Genomic DNA, 18,776 nt, shown 5'->3' on the forward strand with positions numbered 1-18,776 from the left:
GGGGGATTTGAACAAGAAATTTAAGAGGCAAGATCGAGAAAGAAACTGATACACTACAAGCTAAGAAAAACAAGCACACGATGTGCAACCAAAAAACAGCGTGATGAACACAGTTTGGGCGAACAATAAAAAAACGTCACGATTTGCAGCAGTACGCATTCGGTAACAAACATAGGAATCAGGAAACAAAAAAAAGGCATAGTACTTTACTATGTCTTACACATCAAAACGCTACAGTATTCATTTCGCTCAAACTGACATGAATAAGCATTTTAAACTCTCTTCGTAAAAATGGTGTTCGCACGAAAATCACACATCTCAGCAACGAGAAATGTTTGGTTACGCATATTTCGTTTATACAAATTTATTGAAGGCAATTGCTTTATTAGGTCTAACATTTCCTTGTTATATCTCAGCAACGAGAAATGTTTGGTTACGCATATTTCGTTTATACAAATTTATTGAAGGCAATTGCTTTATTAGGTCTAACATTTCCTTGTTATCATTTAGGAGCTTTGGAATTTCATACCTCAAGCTTTGCATCCCATAATTAGTTCTAATCTTGGGTAGTTGATAGTTAATTACCAAAGAAATTCTTGAGAGGACGCTTTAGCTCGGGCCTAACTCCGATGCCACCCGTTCAAATAATGCAAAATTCAGAAATGCTTTGTTGAAATACCCATTGGGCTGATTTTAATGAAATTTGTTGCATTAGAAATACAAAGTTAAATTCTAGCGTCTGTTGAAGTGACATTTTGATTTATGGCCCGAACATTTTAAAGCAATTTTCACAAATAGGCACGTTTGAAAAGCAGAAGCATGTCGTTCACAAATCCGTAGCTCTGCACCAAGAACAGATATCGCAGTCATGTAAATGCATCCCTTAGCGCAGCGAAAGGGGACAAATATGTTATATAAATATATACATTACGGGAATTTGTTGCATTGATTACAAGGGTGTTGCAAAACTTGTGCTCACATGTTAGAAGTTTATTTGAGAACTATACATGTAAGAGGCCGAATCAGGAAGTTTTCCCGCCATTTCTTTAGCCAAATTATGACTGTAAATGTGAAGTCAACACATACAAACATTCCCAGCGGCGGACCTGTCTTGCACCGTCCCGCCTTTACCTGCCGGTAGCTCCGCGGCATGGCGCTGCTGTCAGTTGTTGAAGATGGCGGTTGCGCTTCAGAAGTCCACGGCGCACGAGCACCGAAGTGTGATTCGTTTTCTATGGAAGCGAGGGACGAACCGCTATCGAAATCCACAAAGATCTGCAGCCCACGCATGGGGCGAGGTGCCTCGCTTTCAAAAGTTTGAGGTGGTGGTGTTTGAGTTCGCCAAGCGCCGTGAAGATTTGCATGACAATGAACGTTCGGGCAGGCCCCTTGTGCCGCTGACTGGCGGTGATATAGCACAGGGGCATCTCACATTTAGTGCTGCGATGGGAGAAATGTTTAACCTAGTGTGGGAACTATGTGGAAAAATATTGCAAGGTGCGTTGAGTAGTACGCATATTTCCATGCATGTACCTTATTTTGGCTAATAAAAGTAGGGATCAGGACTTTCTGATTCGTCCTTGTAGATAAATTTTGTCCGCTACTGATGTACTCACAGGTGCATTCTAAAGCATTGTTATATCCTTTTCCGCTACTGAGTTACAGAGTTGCAAACTTAACAGTTCAGTTTTCAGAAAATTTTCAATATTCAACAATCTTTAGTAAAAAACGTAATTAATCTTTTTTTAAATTTGATTAAGGGTAAATCAAACACTTGTTACAGCAGTAACGATTTCCACCTTTTTTTAAATGCAAGAAACCGAACGAAGGTTGGTGCCGTGGTTGCCGAGAAAAACGATTTCTCTTTCTATGCATTTAGGTAGGAGCCCCCGAGTTAAAACTTCTTCCAGCCTAACATTTTTTTTTCACATATTTCCACAACCACTGTCAACCAGGGAAATACTACTTGATTAGCAGATTGACAAAATGGTATCGATATTTATATCTGGTGATAAGGGTGCTGTCCGTAACTATCGATCCAGGTCACTAACACGCGTTCCCTGCAAGTTATTTGAACACACTGGTAAATCTAACATGCGGCTCATATGGAAAATACTGTTGTTGTCACAACAGTATGGATTCACTGAAGGACTATCATGACGGACGCAGGTAAGTGAACTTTTTCAGGACTTACACGTCAAATGGACGGAAATTTCTAGACATACTGCTTATTAATCAATTTCCTCAAAGCCTTTGATCATATTGCACAATGTCGACAAATATCTATACTCTCCTGTCTTCTTTTAGATTCTTTAACCATTTCCTGAATCAGTAACTTCTGATCATTCTGCGAGCAATACAGAGTCGTGACTGCAACTCACCTTTCTTCACTAAGGCGAAGTCTGGAAGCCATTAGGGGAAAATTTTAGGACCAATTTTATTCGCGATTGTTGTTAACAACTTAGCATCTCATATGACATTGATCATACGATTGTTCGTTTACAACTATGCAATATATCGCGAAAATCGCTTATTCATTAACCAGTGCGCAATATCTTGATAAAATAATAAATCTTCTTTATGGCGGATAGCTCGCGACACTAATGAATCTAAAATAATGGTATTGTAGCAAAAGCGCAAAAAACCTACGCTCACCTAGTCCCCGAATAACATTTTGTTAACTAACGCCACTTCCTATATATATTCAGGTGTACGTCTAACTCACAGTTTATTATGCTCAATCCACATGAACAAGTTACGGATGCACTTAAGTCTCCTTACGTGCATTGAATTTGCAAGGAGCGTGACTCTTCCACGTGACACTTTTCGTCACGCGCTGCAATTAGGCAAAGTCATTTTTGAGGGTGGGCCACCGAAATTTTGGGGGCAGGCTGAGCAAATTTTTGGAGTGTACCAGGTCGGTTTTGAACGTGAGTCAATTCAATTTTCGAATTGGGCAAAGTCAAGTTTTGGGGTGTTGGCCACGGCATCGGTCTGATGCCGTGGCGGTTCAAGGTAGCATTTCTCGTAGTGCAAGCCGCAACAGGTCGAGCGCCTGGAATGTGACGTCATCACTTGGTCACGTGGTTTTTTGGCACCGTCGGATGCTAACGCTGGACGCCGCATTTTCCGCTTCGTGTGGCATACAACGCTTACCCATCAAAAAGCCTCGGAAGCATCAGGCACGCTAGGCTACTTCAAGCATCGCTTTCAGGGGGCCCCTACAGGCGCTCCCAAACTCGCATACCTAACGTGCTTTCGCCGTCAACTAGAATATGCATCCTCCGTCTGGTCATCTCATCAGCACTACCTAATCAGCTCCACTGAAGCTGTTCGAAACCGTGCAGCGCGCCTCATATCCCGTGACTATAGCAGATAACCCAGTTTGTCGAACACAAAGATAACACTATCGCTTATCTCTGTAGAGTTCCCAAGGAATGTCGCACTTCTTCGTTCGTTTCTTAAAATAGTTCTCAGTCGTCGTCCGTTCGCATTGTCACTCATTGGACCACACGAAGCTTCATGTCGCCTTCATAATCTAGACATTTATGAATGAATTTTCGGTCGAACATAAGCTTTTAAATTTTCAACATTGTCTCTCGCCAATTACCAGTGCAATAGCAATCTAGGACACATAATTAATGTTCGCGATCGGGAAACCTTAAGAGCATCCTTAAGCAGCGTTTTCTTGCTGCTGGTAAAGGAGCCTACTACACGTTAACTATTGCTAAAATGTTGTATTTGTTTATCTTATTTTTGTCAATACAATAAAATCTGTTTTATTCTTTTACATATGTCGCGTACCTAATAACCTGCTTTGGTTCTTCACGCATATTATAATAAATAATATCAGCTTATTTATTGGCAGCTAATACGACTTGCCTACCACAAAAAATATGTGCGAACTTCTGTTGCTGTTCTGAAATATCTTAATCAAACACTGTAATACCTTCTTTTCAGTGGTTCATGGTGTCGTTTTGAGCAGCATGCCAATCGCTTAAGCAAAATAACGGCAAACGATACAGAGTTCTGTTTCTCCTCTGCAACTATTTTAAGCATGAAATGCTTTCAACTGCCGTTCTCTGCAACCTTCAAGGTACCTTGAGCGAAAAACCAGAGGCGTTATCCGGGCACTCAAACGAGAACGTCTAGCCAAGTTGCGAGAACATAATGAGATCACCCGGGAAACCAGTCAGAATTTAACAAAGTGCGGTATCTGGCTCCCATACCTTTGCACAGGGCGCCACTAGATGCGCTAGTTACTGCCCAAACAAGTTAAAAAAATATTGCTTCCGAGTTCTCCCTAATGTTTGTCCGCACTATCACTCAAGCTGGCGGCGGATGTGGAACATCCGCTGCCAGTGTTTGTGAGTGGTGGCACTGGCTAACACTCCGAGTGTTAGTTTTAGCAGTAACACATAAATACCCCAGAAAATGGATGGAAAGACAGTGCCGGTGGCAACTTTATTGGTAGAGCATCGCACGCGTAATGCGAAGACGTTGGATCGTTCCCCACCTATGGCATGTTGTTTTAGAGCGCAGCTCTTTGGCGTCCGTTCCTGGGTTTCGCGTCGTCGTCGGCGTCGTCGTCGTCGGCGTCGTCGTCGACGGCGTCGGCCTCGTAACCAGCTCGCCTCCGCCGCCGCGCTCCGCCGCCGCGCATGCGCCGCTGCTCCGCCGCCGCGCATGCGCGCTGTCGGCTCTCCGGGCGAGGGAGGATGATGGAAGGGAGGAGGAGAGACTGTGGAGGAGGGCTGGCTACACAAATGGCTCTTTGGCGTCCGTTCCTGGGTTTCGCGTTGTCGTCGGCCTCATAACCAGCTCCGCCCCCCTTTCATCCCCCCAGCGCTAGCAGCGACCGACTGATACCGCTTTCGTGAGTCCGCTACCGCACTCACGAAAGACGTCGTGCACTTCCTGCAACTCGCATTAACCGTCCATCGATCCACACCGATGTTAGTAGTGGGGGACTTTAATGTTGACATAAAGACAAACAGCAATTTCCTAACACTTATGCGGGAGAACATCCCGTTCCTCTCGCTCGTAACGCGTCCCACGGCTGTGACAACCTCGCGAGGCACTTGTATAGATCTCGTCTTTGAGAATCAAGCATTGGTGTACCAAGTCGAACATATATCAGTCTATTTCTCCGACCACAAAGCTTCCTTCATGACTGTCAAGAACTGTTAATGGAGTCTTTGTTAAAGGAATACGTGTGAAAAATAAAAAAAAATTCTGTGATAGCGCATACATGTGTTGCTCGATTTCTTTGCCTCAATCTATCGAAAAGGTGAAACAGCTTATTTGCTGCGCTCAAATTTCGCATTAGGAAGTAACGTAATCGTCGGTAATTTTTTCATCCACTTTCAAATTCATTAATTTATAATTTCTTTATTTCAATTAGTAAGTGCAAGTATCTCCCCTGTGTTGCCCTTGGTGTCTTTGTTTGTTGGCTTCTTATGATATTATAAATAGAAATCGGCCCTTCGGTTAACCCCCTTTCTACATTGCTCAAGCTGTAAATTCTACGGTGCTGAAGTTTCATTTTACTTTTCCAGTAGGCGACGTTCAAAAGGCGGGGACAGGGCGCCATGTGATTCATTGTCATCTTTTAGCCCTGACGCAGGGTTGCCTGAATTCTTTTGAACGCCAGCGGTCCGTGAGTTCCGTGGTGCTGGTTTTGCGTTGCCTCGAGAAATGGCGCCACGATTCGTGGCACCTTCTTCAGGCGTTTTTTTTCCCCCTTCTAGCTGGGCAGTGCGCTCTGTCTCCCTGGCGCATTTCGCTTGGTGCCGCCTTTAGTCGCTTTTCTTCTGGCTCGGCAGCGTCGATCGGCCCAATCCACAGCAAGGTGTGGGGTGGTATGGTGGGGTGGGGTGGGCCGTTTTGAACGTGCGTTACACCCACTTTGAGACAGTGGCAAGTATCACCTCCAGCCAAACTGCTTTTCCGGTTGCCATTTCATGCTTACATCTGCTCTCGATTACGGTAGAGCCAGCAATATCTGTTCAAGCTATTTGCACGCTGCGTAAAACACCGCGATGAACTACTACCTGTCGCTCAAGCTACTGCCTTTGTTTATAGACCTTTTCATCGGGCGAGGAGAATAGGGCGCGCGGAGAGCCTTTCCTCCTCTCTGGCTAGGGCGATCCGGTGCGGCGCTGCTTGAAAGTATTTCTCTCGCGTGCTGCGGAACGATTTCGCGATATTTTACATGGTACTTGTCTTTGATGTATGCTCGACATCTTTACGTATGCATTATTCGACTGTACTGCGCTGTCCATATTTTTCTTAAGCTAACAGGAATGATTTTGAGAAGTGAACATTACGTGAACTTGTCTGGAAAAGAGTAATATTTTTTTTACAAACACTAATATGTGCTTAGGAATCGTGACAGAATTTAAATAAATTTATTTTCTTGTCGACAGAGGCAAATAGTTTTCCAGTGTCACTATTCTTGCCCTGCGCTATTGTAATCGCTCTCTAGCGTCAGTGCCACAGGCGCTCTGGCAGAAGAAACTGTGAAGTGTCGCGGGAAAAGTGCTATTCTTTTAGAAAAATTTTACAATGATAATAAACCTGACAGCTCCTGAAAATGTATTTCGTGCAAGGTATTCGCTGCATTAAGAAAATAATCTATAAGGGCTGCTTGTCGAATCTTTCGGCGTAAATAAAAAAGGTGGAAACATGCGGTGATGAGATGAAAGGGTCTGATGCAGAAAGCCTCAAAGCTGACGAAATTTCGGGAACATATGGTGAAGCTTACCTAGGACTAATCAAGACCGGATTAAGAAAGGGTGCTAATGAACCAGTTTCTTCCCTTCAACCCGAGACTTTTTTCAGAAAGATAGACTTGGAATGCGAGAAAGCACTGTAGATTCTTTTCTCCTCGAAACGGCAACCACTGGGCTGTTCAGTCCGTTTGTTCTTTTAACTATAACGGTCTCGAAGAACACATCAAGAGAATTGTACCCCCTTCTCCAGCTGCCAGAGGTTTAGGCCATGCCAGAAAACCAAGCTGAAGTAAATGTGAGACCTCACTGCAAGTGAACTTTCTGTTGCTCCATCATGCGGGCTGAAGCGAGGCTAAACGCAATGAACGAAAACACAACCGTTCCATGCCTGTATGTGTCCAGCGAAGCCAGCTTTTGCGTCGCACCTTGCCTTCTTGAGTAAACACTGCCCACCCCTCGCTGTGCAAGCATTAGGCTGTTTAAGCCATCCCCGTCTGTTTTTTTTTTCTGCCTGCTCATTTCTTGAATCATTTCACTTACCCACTACGGGAGATTGACTAATATCCTTGTGGCTTGCCGGCAGAGGGGAGATAAAAATACGAAGAACACAACGACAAGATTGTACAGCAAGGTACGATGACTTCAGGGGGAAATGTTGTGGGGCTGTTGGTACTTACTTAATTAAATACTGTAGCGCATAGGCACACAAAAAAAAACGGCACAAAGCACACGTCACAGGCGTCAAAAGCGCCTGCGATGTGTTTTTTGTGTGCTTTTTGTGGGGGTGCCTTTTCGCTACAATATGTCATTAAGGTAGGCCAATATGGTATAACGAGCGGTTTCTGGAATAACCAGGACCAGTATTTTTGGAGGTGTTGCAAGGAATTCGAATAGCGTTCACATTGCTATGAATATTTAAGGAGTAATGACCGGACACTGATGAAATTCGTTGTATGTACAGAAGTACTGCCTACAAATTCGCTATTCGTGGACAATAAGAGTTCGATTGTGAACCCCAACTGCCGGTTCGAGATTGAAAAGCTATTGTGTTATGTAACGAACATGAAGGCCTAAGGGAAAACCTAATAAAAATTTGGCAGGGACATTTAAGGCTGCCTGCGTGTGGGAATTCAAAAGTAATATACCGTTTGTAGACCTCGTAACGTCATGAACGCGTAGTTGAACACACGCACTATAGGCACAACTTTATTCAGCCAGAACCGTGGAAATGCCACGGCGTTGGGGAAGCGTGCTCGTGTCGCACACCGGAGGCCCGGATTCCATTCCCGCTCAGACCGAAGTGCATCAAATTTTCTTTTCATAGCCATTCACTTATTTTGTTTATAGGAAACTGCGGTGTAAATTCTCACGTGAATCCGAGCATTACTTGACGTGTTTTTACTCGTTGTGCCGTCGAATATTTTTGGTAATATCATTCGGTCACGCCGACAGACTTTCTCCTAATGAGGCATATAATGCTTTCGGACTCATACTGGCGCCGCTGTTTGCTTTCTTGAACTTTAGCGCATACCGAGCAATAGAGGTTAGCGTTTTTTTTTAACTTGCAGTTTGGTCATTGTTCAGCTTTATCATTTCGGTAAGACGCACTCACAGTATTAGATTATTTTTCTAGACGCACTAGATATAGAGTACTTGAAGATATACGTAATGCCTGTAGCACATTTCTGGAATTGACCCGCCGGTCACCCGACGGCGCCCCGTAGGATAGACAATTTTCATTGGCTTTTAGGGGCATATAGTCTCCTAATAAAGAGTTAGTTCCGTAATTCACGTACAGTTTCGCTGCTACGTTATCAACCATCACTACAGCGGGACATCTGGTGGAGGTGCTTTTGCATTCGTATACTGGATGCTCCCATCAAACCCACACCGCGAACAAAGTACCAGCATCGCCCCGGATCGTCGGGCAAGCCGCAGGCTACAAAACTTGCCTCCGAAGTAGGGACATCTACTTGAGACGACCATGAACATCGTGGCCAAGTCAGCCACAATGGCAGCTCCAGCATCCCCTATCGTACTGCGACAGCCCAGGGAGCCGCCGACGTTCCTCTGACCATTGTTTGAATACCCGGAAAACTGAGTGGAAACATAAGAAAAGGTCGCTGCATTCAACAACGGGAACTCCGACAACATGCTGCAGCATATATACACCTCCTTAGAAAACGCCGCCATGACGTGGTTCGAGAATCTTGAGTCAACCCTGACAACATGGGACCTCTTCCGCAGCACATTCTCTAACACATTCATGAGCGTCGTTCACAAAAAGAGCGCAAAAGATCCTGTGCGCAACTCGCAAACGAGAACATCGCAATCTACATGGAAAAGATGATTCGCCTGTTCCGCCACGCCGACCTGGACATGTCCGAGGCCAAAGTAGTTCGCTTCCCCATACGTGGTGTGGATCAAGAGCTTTTCGCTGGATGGACGCGCCGTGGTTGCTTAGTGGCTATGATGTTGGGCTGCTAAGCACGTGGTCGCGGGGTCGAATCCTGGCCACGGCGGCCGCATTTCGATGGAGGCGAAATCCGAAAACACCCGTGTGCTTAGGTTTAGGTGCCCGTTAAATAACCCCAAGTGTTCCTAATTTCAGGACGACTACGACGTGCTTCATAATATGATGGTGGTTTTGGCAAGTCAAGCTCCATCTTTTATTTTTTTTTTCTTTTCGGTGGATTGATTCGCAATCCACAACAGACAGTCGCAAAATTTTAACGGAAGCCACAGGGTTCGAGAAGCTGCTCGTAATGCGAACTTTGCAATACAACCCTAAGTGCTTTTGCCGAAGAGCGAAATCCAAGCACTAGACCCCGTCGAGCTCCGGGAGACAATCAGATGTGTTATGCGCCTAGTGCTGCGCAGGATGTTCCCTTAGACTTAGCGTCAAGTAGTCTCGATTGCTGACAACGTCTGAAGAGAGATCCAGAATTCAGTTAGGGTCCTCGAATTGCCGCGGCCTGAGACAGAAGCAATATCCTACATCGCCGTAGACTGTCGCCACGCTCCCCTTCCGCGCCCGGCCATGGTCCTGTAACGCCGCAGTTGCGTCGTCCGCTGCCATAGCCGCTATCTCGCCCGCCAACTCTCCCGCTCGTCGCCGAGCGCAGCTACTTAAGAAAGACAGATATATAGCGCGCTGCAGACCACCGCCCGCTCTCCTATCACTGCGGAGAAACCGGCCGTGTATACCACCGATGTCCATACAGCGAGTTGTGACTACGTGGGTTTGGCTTCAACACGCCGCGCCAACAGCAAGATAACGACCACATGATATCGCCCATTACCTCGCCGCGGCCACTCATTGGAGCCCTCGATGACCGTCTCGCTACCGCCGTCATCTGGCCACTGCCTGCCGCCGCAGCGCCGACGATACACAGAACCATCCCGCGGACGGTGCCTTAGCCCCAACCCTGAAAACTAAACGCAGCAACCGATGGAGGTGCGGTTGCGGTACGTCGAAATACCGAAGAACCTGCGCCGATGAACACGATTCTTCAAAATCTACCACTACTACGTAGCAACGACACGCCGCCATCCCGACGAGGCCCGGAAGCCAAACATACACCGAGAAAAGAAGACCTGACGACACGATGTACCAGCCACAGGCCAATGCGATGCAGCCGCGGTCAGACGACAAGACCTAACTGCAACGTAAGGCCGAGAATTGCCGACCTTGATATTCTAAATGATTGCCAAAATGTCACTGCTGTAGTCGACACAGGAGCCGACTTCTCTGTCGTCAGTGGACCCTTCCCGCCATGTTGAGGAAAGTCAAGACTGCTTGGGAAGGCCCTGAAATACAGACAGCTGGAGGACGCCTCATAACGGAATCTGCATGACAAGAGGTAAACTTCATGACAGGACTTATCCTGCAACCTTCGATATTCAGCAACAATGATCAGGGGGACGCAATTCTCGGCATGGACTTCCGACCCAACACGGCGCAGCATCGACGTAAAGTGCAAGTGGATAACGCTTTCCAAGATCAAGTGATACCGCCATAGAGGACTCTCAGTCATCGTGCCCCAAGTCTACTTGAAGATCACGTCAGTATCCCGCCTCACTTCAGCGTCATGGCTTCCGTCGCCGCAGAATCAGCCGGAGGCGTCGAAGCTATCGTCGAGAATGACGAACAGCTGCTGCTCAATCGTGAAATTGGCGTTGCAAGGGCTATCGTCTAGTTACGCCGAGGAAAAGCTCAAGTAATGGTGACGGATTTCAGCCAGGTATATAAACGCCTGAACAAGAACACCCAGATCGCATATATGGAAGAACTTGCAGCACTTAGCGATGCCCTTGTCCTCTCGGACTCCGCTGAAACTATAACGGCTGTGTCATTTCCTGAACCGCAATTTGATATTAACTGTGTCTTCACAGTCATAAGCTAGTAGAGCGCAAGAGTTTCCTCGAGCAATGGAATGACTGCTTTTCGTTGTCATCGAGGATACCACGAAAACCAGCTTGCAAGCATCGCGCAATAACCTAAATATCCACTTGACCACTCCGTCAGAGCCCGTACAGAATTTGACAAGTCGACGAAATCGTGCGCGACATCATCCAGTGCCGCTATTTTCAGAATATAGAGTCCCAGCTTTCGAACAGGCTATGGACGTCTCCTGTAGTCTTAGTGAAGAATAGAACTCTGCAATTTTGTGTGGATTATCGGCGCCTGAACAAATTCACGAAGAAGGATCTGTTCTCACTTCCACTGATAGGCGGTGCACTGGACCGACTTGGTAACGCAAAGTGATTTCTTCGGTGCACTTCAAGACGGGCTACTGGTAATTCGAAGTCGACGAAAAAGATAGAGAGAAGACCGCTTTTGTCACGCCAGATGGCCTCTGTGAATTCAAGGTGATGCTATTTAGCCTGTCCTCGACGACCGCAATCTTGCAGTGCGTAATGTACACGATATTGGTTAGCTTGAAATGACACACCTCTTTAGTCTTCCTTGATAACATCGTCGTTTTCAACCAAATCTTCGACGATCACCTTAAGCCCCTTGCGACAGTACTAGAGGCCATCCAGCCATCTTGGCTGACCCTGAAGCCATAGAAATACCACTGTGCTCTTGCAAACATGTTCCTGGGTCACGTCATCAGCGAGCCTGTAGTCCTTCGTCATCCGTAAAAAATAGGTGCCATTGCAAACATTCCGCAGCCCGTCGACAACAGGCAGTGCGCAGGCTTTTCGGTCTCTTATTCTTCTCATGAAATCCGACGTGTAATCAGACTGTAAGCGCGACATGAATTGCGTAGTACTTACTGGAAGGCACGCGGGCATCAGCGATTGCTCTTAGAGCTTCGACGGGTCACGTATAAAAGCCGAAGTGATTCACCTGCAGATCGCATTTTTGATGATCGCCGACTGCGTTCGGCAGTATCGTTATTTTTTTACAGTCATTTGCTTTTGGACTCACATGTTCGCCTAATAAAGAGTTAGTTTCGTCATTGACAGTTTTGAGACTGTGTTCGTGACCGTCACTACAACGGGACAGTATTGTAGCGAACGCGGGGCTTTGATAAGCACCATATTTTTATACGGGCCGTATATACATATAATGTGAACGATTTGCCCCAGCAATTTACCTAAGGGTGCGCGCTCTGGTATGCGTGTGCATGGCTCGAATGCACGTATACGCACGTGCGTACGCACAACACGCGCCTACAAGTGTGGTGCGAGTGTTAGCGATCAGACGCACACGTGCAGGCAGGTTCATTCATGCATCTATTTACTTTACCGGTAGGTTTTTGCAGCACACGAACAGCATGTTTTCCAATGACATTACCGGCATTACAGGGCCTCCCTTTGAGATCTCAGAGACATGTGCTTTATGTTTATCGCTTATTTATGATCCAATTATCCGTCTAAAAGCAGGACTGACAACTCAACCTGATTTGTTCGAGAGATTCCCGAATTTCGACCGATCCATCCGATTGTACAGACACGGCAATAAATCTCTCGAAGAGGTTCCCCAACCACGCCAGGAAAATTAAAAGAAAAAATTTAAAAAATGTGTCATTCAGCACAAAGACTTCGTAATTTCCACTATGCGGCGAGAAGCTAGCTCAAATCAGTATGAAATCTAAGCCCTTTGCGCGTAGGCAGTGTAGGCCTCACTCCGTTCGCTCCAGACCGAGATATGGGCGTAGGAGGGCGATTCAGGCAGCAGTCATATATGAGTTGCATAATTAACGGTTCTCTTTGTTCAGCTTCGCCGCAGTACACTGCCAGTATGCGGCGAAGCACATTTAGAGTCGAAAGGGTCCGCTGTCACGGGATGTAGTACGGGTTCGTTAATTATGCACGCGTGCACGCGCCGTCTTCGGTCGCAGTATGAGTGCCTTGACGTTTAATAACTGAGCTGGCAGCCATTAAAGGATATTTCCAACGTTGATGTGCCCCCCCCCAAAAAGAAGAAACAAAAACATAGACATTTCCTTTTTTCTTTCTTTTTCGTCGTCGTCGTCGTACGCCGACCCTACTGGAGAAATCTCCCGTATTTTGAAGTCCTCACGTTGGCAGTTATGTAAATGCAATAACGCACTCCTACGCGGTGTAATAATAGCAAGGGCCATTAAAAGGTTTTCATTTAAATGTTTTATGGTATTCCGTGAATCGAACGCTCCATGTTTCAGTAGCACTGCTCTTTAGACTGACAGTGCTGGCAATCAATAAATTGCGCATGAATAGAGCATCAGCTTGTACCGAGCTCGCAAAATTGTTTTGTCATTGATTATTGACTTCTAAGAAAATGCCTGCAGTGCATTTTTGAGTCAGAAACGCGACGTGTCGTAAACCTATGCAATATCGACGAACGCATTGTGTGAACTATCTCCGCAGTGACATCGTCCAGTATGACTCTTCGTTCTCTGTTATTATATGGAAATAGAATGAGCGCGAATTAGTGCTTTATGTTTTATGTTAGCCTAGTCCACTCACTTGTAACCCACAAATTACTTGTTTTGGCTTAGCGAGGTCCACTAAAGCACATGCAAGGACTTTTCTTTGAACAGTGTGCACGTTTCACTGATCATAGCGTTCTCCAGGAGTCAGCAAACAGGATTGGATTCTTCATGCAAGCGTTGTTTTAGGAACGCAGAAACACAATTTGCTTTAGCAGATGGCATGCGTCAATCTGCTCTAATGGAATAATGGGATATATACATCTAGAGCTCGCTTGTTGGTAGAAACATAGGTATATACATATCGTGCTCTCGGTTTCATATTGTGGTGCAAGAACTGCAAAATAAGAAAAAAGAAAACAAGGACAGCCGACCATTGTCCGACCATATCGTACGTCTGTTTCCTAATTCTTAACAGTTAGGACGTTAGCCATTTCTCTGGTTACAGCGGTCAAGCAGCGTGACGTACTTAACTAAGCATGTTCGCTGATCAGCATTCTTTATTTCCACCTGCCCACTCTTCTTGACTCAAGTGTTGCGCGTCATGTACTCCGTTTCTTGAAAGCTTGAGTTATCGCAAATTATTCGTGAGTCTAAATGACTGTGCACACTTCAGCTTTGCGCGATGGATTAACAATATCAGATATAAGCGGTTGTTAGGTGGCCAAAAAATAAAGAATAATCCATCAATCTAATATCTAGGTGATATGTTCTCAAAAAATGGCTCGTAGTGCGAACATGTTATTATTGTAGTTAGCAGTGCAGGCGCTGCCCTTGGTTTCTTACAGCGAAGTTTAATATATGCTAGAGTGGACGTAAGGGTAGCAAAATATAAAACCTAAGTTTATGTCAATTTTGGAGCATGCCTACCCTGTATTGGATTCGGTTTGTGGTGCGGATAATGATATCAATAAAAAATGCAGTCTGTGGTGGCAAGGTTTTTCCTGCAGCGACACGACCGCTTTCTAAATGTAACAACAATGAAAAAGAACTCGGTTGTATCTCTATGACTGAATGACAACGCAGGTTACCCTTTCTCAGGCTGTTTTATTGAATTTTCCGTACTAATACTGGAATCTTCTGGTCAGACCATCGGATGCTGCACCATGTTTTCTCACATTAAGACCATCCGCCTAATTAAGGTTAGGCCATACCTTTCAAGCACGGATTTCTTTGAATATTTTTTCTTTCTTTCGCGAACGATGGCTGAGTTAAATTCCCTACTCTAACATGTGGTGCACCGCAAGAATGTTTTACGTGGTATACCCCTCCCCCCACAGTTATGCCTTAATGGCGCTGTGATTGAAGCATGAATAACTTACAAGAACAACAAAAAAGACAGGTTTTTAATAGCTAAGTAACACCACTTTTCATCATTGTCTAATGTTAAACATTAAAATAAACTTTCAGTGCCCTCTTTGTTATATAGAAATGCATCAAACTTTCTAGAACTCGGCGATTATTTAAATATGAATGGCCGGAAACTGATAAAAACGCATCGGTAAGGACGACAGTTTTCTGACAGAGCATCTCAACTGAATAATAATATGAATAATCATACGATATAAGAGCTGTCAGCTTGAGGTGCTCTGAAACAACGCTACAAGTATTTCATAACAGCGCACATGTATTAAAAACGAAAGACGTTTCAACCAAAGTCGTAATTACATAAGACAAGGTTGACGTTCATGGTATATGTATTTCTACGTGCTGAAATTCGGGGCACTAAAGATAATGCAGCGTTGGATAATTGCACGAAATTGAAGGGAAAGCTTGAAGTGGCCTGTTGCAATGGCTCATACACACGAAACACGTCGTCGAGTCGAATGGTAAAAAAAAAAATATTCTGATCAGTCATCACTCATACCGCGTGAGCAAGAAAAGATACCATGGCTCGTACTCCCTTAAGGCAGATGCTACACGCGCACAGCAAATTGAACTGAACAGTGCATACATTCATTGAAATCAGCCGTACAAAACAGAGAACAGCATACGTTTCAATTACGAACAAGCTGAAAACGAGCATCCGAACCATCAATAAAGCTTTTCATAAACCACTTTGGAAATACGCTATGGCCGAGGACGCTTGCCAAGTGAGCAACGAAGTGTGACGTGCGAAGCAGCGGGAGCCAGGCGTTCGATCCCGTGTGCATGCTTTCACCTGTTGAGCGGATGCAACGCAAAGTTGAATAGAAACGTCGTTGGCGCGAGTCTGACCCCGCTTATGAGCGCGCGAAGCCGCAGCTAGGCGCCGAAAACGAGCCAATAATGAAAGCACTTTGATATTTGTTTGAAAGATAATTCTTAAGGAGTACCAAAAGTAGGCCAGTAATGCCAGAGCTTTACTGATATTGGCTGATATTGGCTGAATGGCTGATATTGAAAAATGCTTTTTTTAAGTCAATGAAGACTGAAGCTGCAATTAATCCATTGTCCATCTGTGTTCTAATCCAGTCAATAAAGCTGATAACTGCGTGTTCTGTTGAGACACCCGCACGAAAGGCGAACTGTGACGGAGATAGTATGTTAAATTTTGCTTTGTAGCCAGAACTGCGAATTTGAATTAATTTGCAGCTATTTTGCTGAGAAACGAGAGTGCAGAAATCGGTCTATAATTCTGTACCAATGCGGGGTCGCTGTTCTTCCCAATAAGAATTACTTTGGCTATTTTAGATGATAGGGAAATATTTATTTGGTAAAAATCAGGCTCACTGTATGGCAGACAGCTTCAGCTACAATATATTTGATTGATTAAATATTCATTGAGTGTATATTGTGTAGGTCAGCTCCTGTATTTTTTTATTGCTTATGGTAGTTAGCACTTCTTCAGCTGAATAAAACCGTATGAAGAAAGATTGTGGCTAGCTTTCCAGCTGTGGCACCTTAGGACAAAAGTTCATTTCTGAAGAGGAAAAAGAAAACTCACGAAACACATAAGTCATCTCTTCAATGTTTCGTACGACCCTGTTTTCGATAGTGATAGCCTTAGCGATAGTTGTGTTTCGAGTTGTGAAGTCATTAATGGCCCTTCATTTCTGTTTAACGTTTCTGTGTGCATCGATTTTTCGTTCAAAATATTTTTTTCTCTCTTGCTTCAGAGCACTGTTTAACTGCGCGGGAAATGTCTCGTAACGCACTTTAAATCGTGTTTTCAACCGTCGCTTTTTCATTTTTCGATACAGAATATATTTCTTGCGCAGCGAATGTAAGAGACCTGTAGATGCCCAGGGGCAACGTGGTGCATCGTACTTCTTGATACAAAATTCATCTTTCGTGCAAGCTTTAATCGCATTTTCAATTTTGAAGGAAAATTCGCGTAAAGCTAGCTCTGGATCATAAAAGGACAGAATGTTAGGAAAGTCGGTGCGCTCTATTTCTCACCGTGATCGGACAGATTGAATTTCGTCCTGTGTAATGGTTTTTTGGGAAAACTATTAGGTAAATAAAAATAAAAAATATTTGCTAATGATCTCTAATATCTGCTTGTAGAATTCGTGTGTGCGGGAATGTATCGAGATTGGAAAGTATGTTATCGATTAAGGATCTAGAATTTTGTATTGAACGTCCAGTTGGACCATTAATCAATGTTTCAAATCCTAAACCCACAAAACAGCCGTTGAAGTCTACTTAACGACGGTAATAATTGTCGAATAAATTATTCGCAAAATCACCTAAAATAGGCACATTCTTTATTTCTCGTGAAATTTTCTTTAACCTTGCTGATAATCCGTCACAGAATTCTTGAATTGATGAAGACGGTGAGCGGTAAACCGCGCTAATGATCGCATTTTCTTTCCTGTAATGTGAGGAAAGAAGTTTTCTCTCTCGAGCCATATGGATTACCAATTCGAAACATTGATGCCTAGATTGGCACGTCTTTCGTAAGATAAAGATGGTTATATGAACACAGCAACGCCGCCATGCGGGCTATCAGCGTGGTGACAGTATTCTGGCACGCATTGTAAAAAAGAATAAGATGTTTCGTCCCCAGCCGAAAACCAAGTTTCGTTTGTGGAAGTGAGTTTAAAATGATTATTAGTGCTACGTTGTAATACATTAAAATCCTCAAAATGCTTTCCTAAGCTTCGGGCAATAGCATGAATGGCATAAGAGAGTTCAGGTGAACCTATTTTATTAGATTACTCTTGTGGAGAGAAATATTCCATGATGCACTTGTTCAATTGGCACGGAAGATCTGCAAATCACCTTCGCAAACGATTGGAAAGACCATGCCTTCTGATTTTTTTCCTAGCTTTAATTACGCACTTTTCGGTCCGCAGGTAACTTTACCCTCTTTTTTTGTTTTGTTTTGCTCCAGTGCCATAGGAAATAGTTTGTTGCTTGATGTCGTCAAGTGTTCGTTGACATATATTGCAGTGTCCGTGCTGCTAGAGAAACCAAGTCTCCCTGTTTTTTCGCGCTTTTAGCATGAGGTCTGTTCGTTTAGCACGAAAGCTAAAGCGCTCGACAAGCTTTCTCTTTCCAGCATGTCGCGTAGGAACCCGTTGAACAATATCTGTCTCCTCCAGTTTCACATAAATACCAGGCCTGCAACCGATTTTTTTGTTTTTATTTGGAAGCAGCCTTCGCCTTGAGTTTCACGGACGCCGCTAATCTCGAGGTTGTTCAGACGGGAATATTGGTCCCATTCCTGAACTTGACGAGAAAGTAGCTAATTTTTTTGGTAGTTCTTTGTTTTCGGTGACAAGGGTGGTATGAACTGATTTGATGTTATCGAAAGAATTGATGATGACTGACATGGTCTTTTCGAAGCTGTCAAGCTGTTTCTTTAGCGTTTTAAACTGTGCTTTATTTTCTACCGCCAGTTCTTTCTTTTTCGAATAAGTAATAGCTATCAGGTCTGTCGTTTTCTTTATTTTTGATTCAAATGTACTGCTCAAGGTTTCTAGGCTATTTGCAAGGGAACTAACCGTTGGAGCCATACTGCACAGGCGATAGGTATACAGTGACGAGCAGCAATTATACAAACAGTCAAATAGCACTCGAATATAGGAGCAGTCGTTGCCAGGAGCAGGCTGCTGTATCAGATCGCCCGCGCAATAATGGTTCATAAATTTGTGCGTCCGTGGTTTATATGGACAGGTTCATTCACAGGCGT

General features: G+C 44.5%; 1 protein-coding gene across 1 annotated transcript in view; it reads left to right on the forward strand.

Moving 5' to 3' along the window:
* LOC139059516 (nephrin-like) overlaps nt 1-18,776 on the forward strand; it is a 400,294-nt gene that overhangs the window by 357,519 nt on the left and 23,999 nt on the right. The window lies entirely within an intron of this gene.

Source organism: Dermacentor albipictus, chromosome 4 (genome assembly GCF_038994185.2).
Source record: "Dermacentor albipictus isolate Rhodes 1998 colony chromosome 4, USDA_Dalb.pri_finalv2, whole genome shotgun sequence".
Lineage (NCBI taxonomy): Eukaryota > Metazoa > Arthropoda > Arachnida > Ixodida > Ixodidae > Dermacentor > Dermacentor albipictus.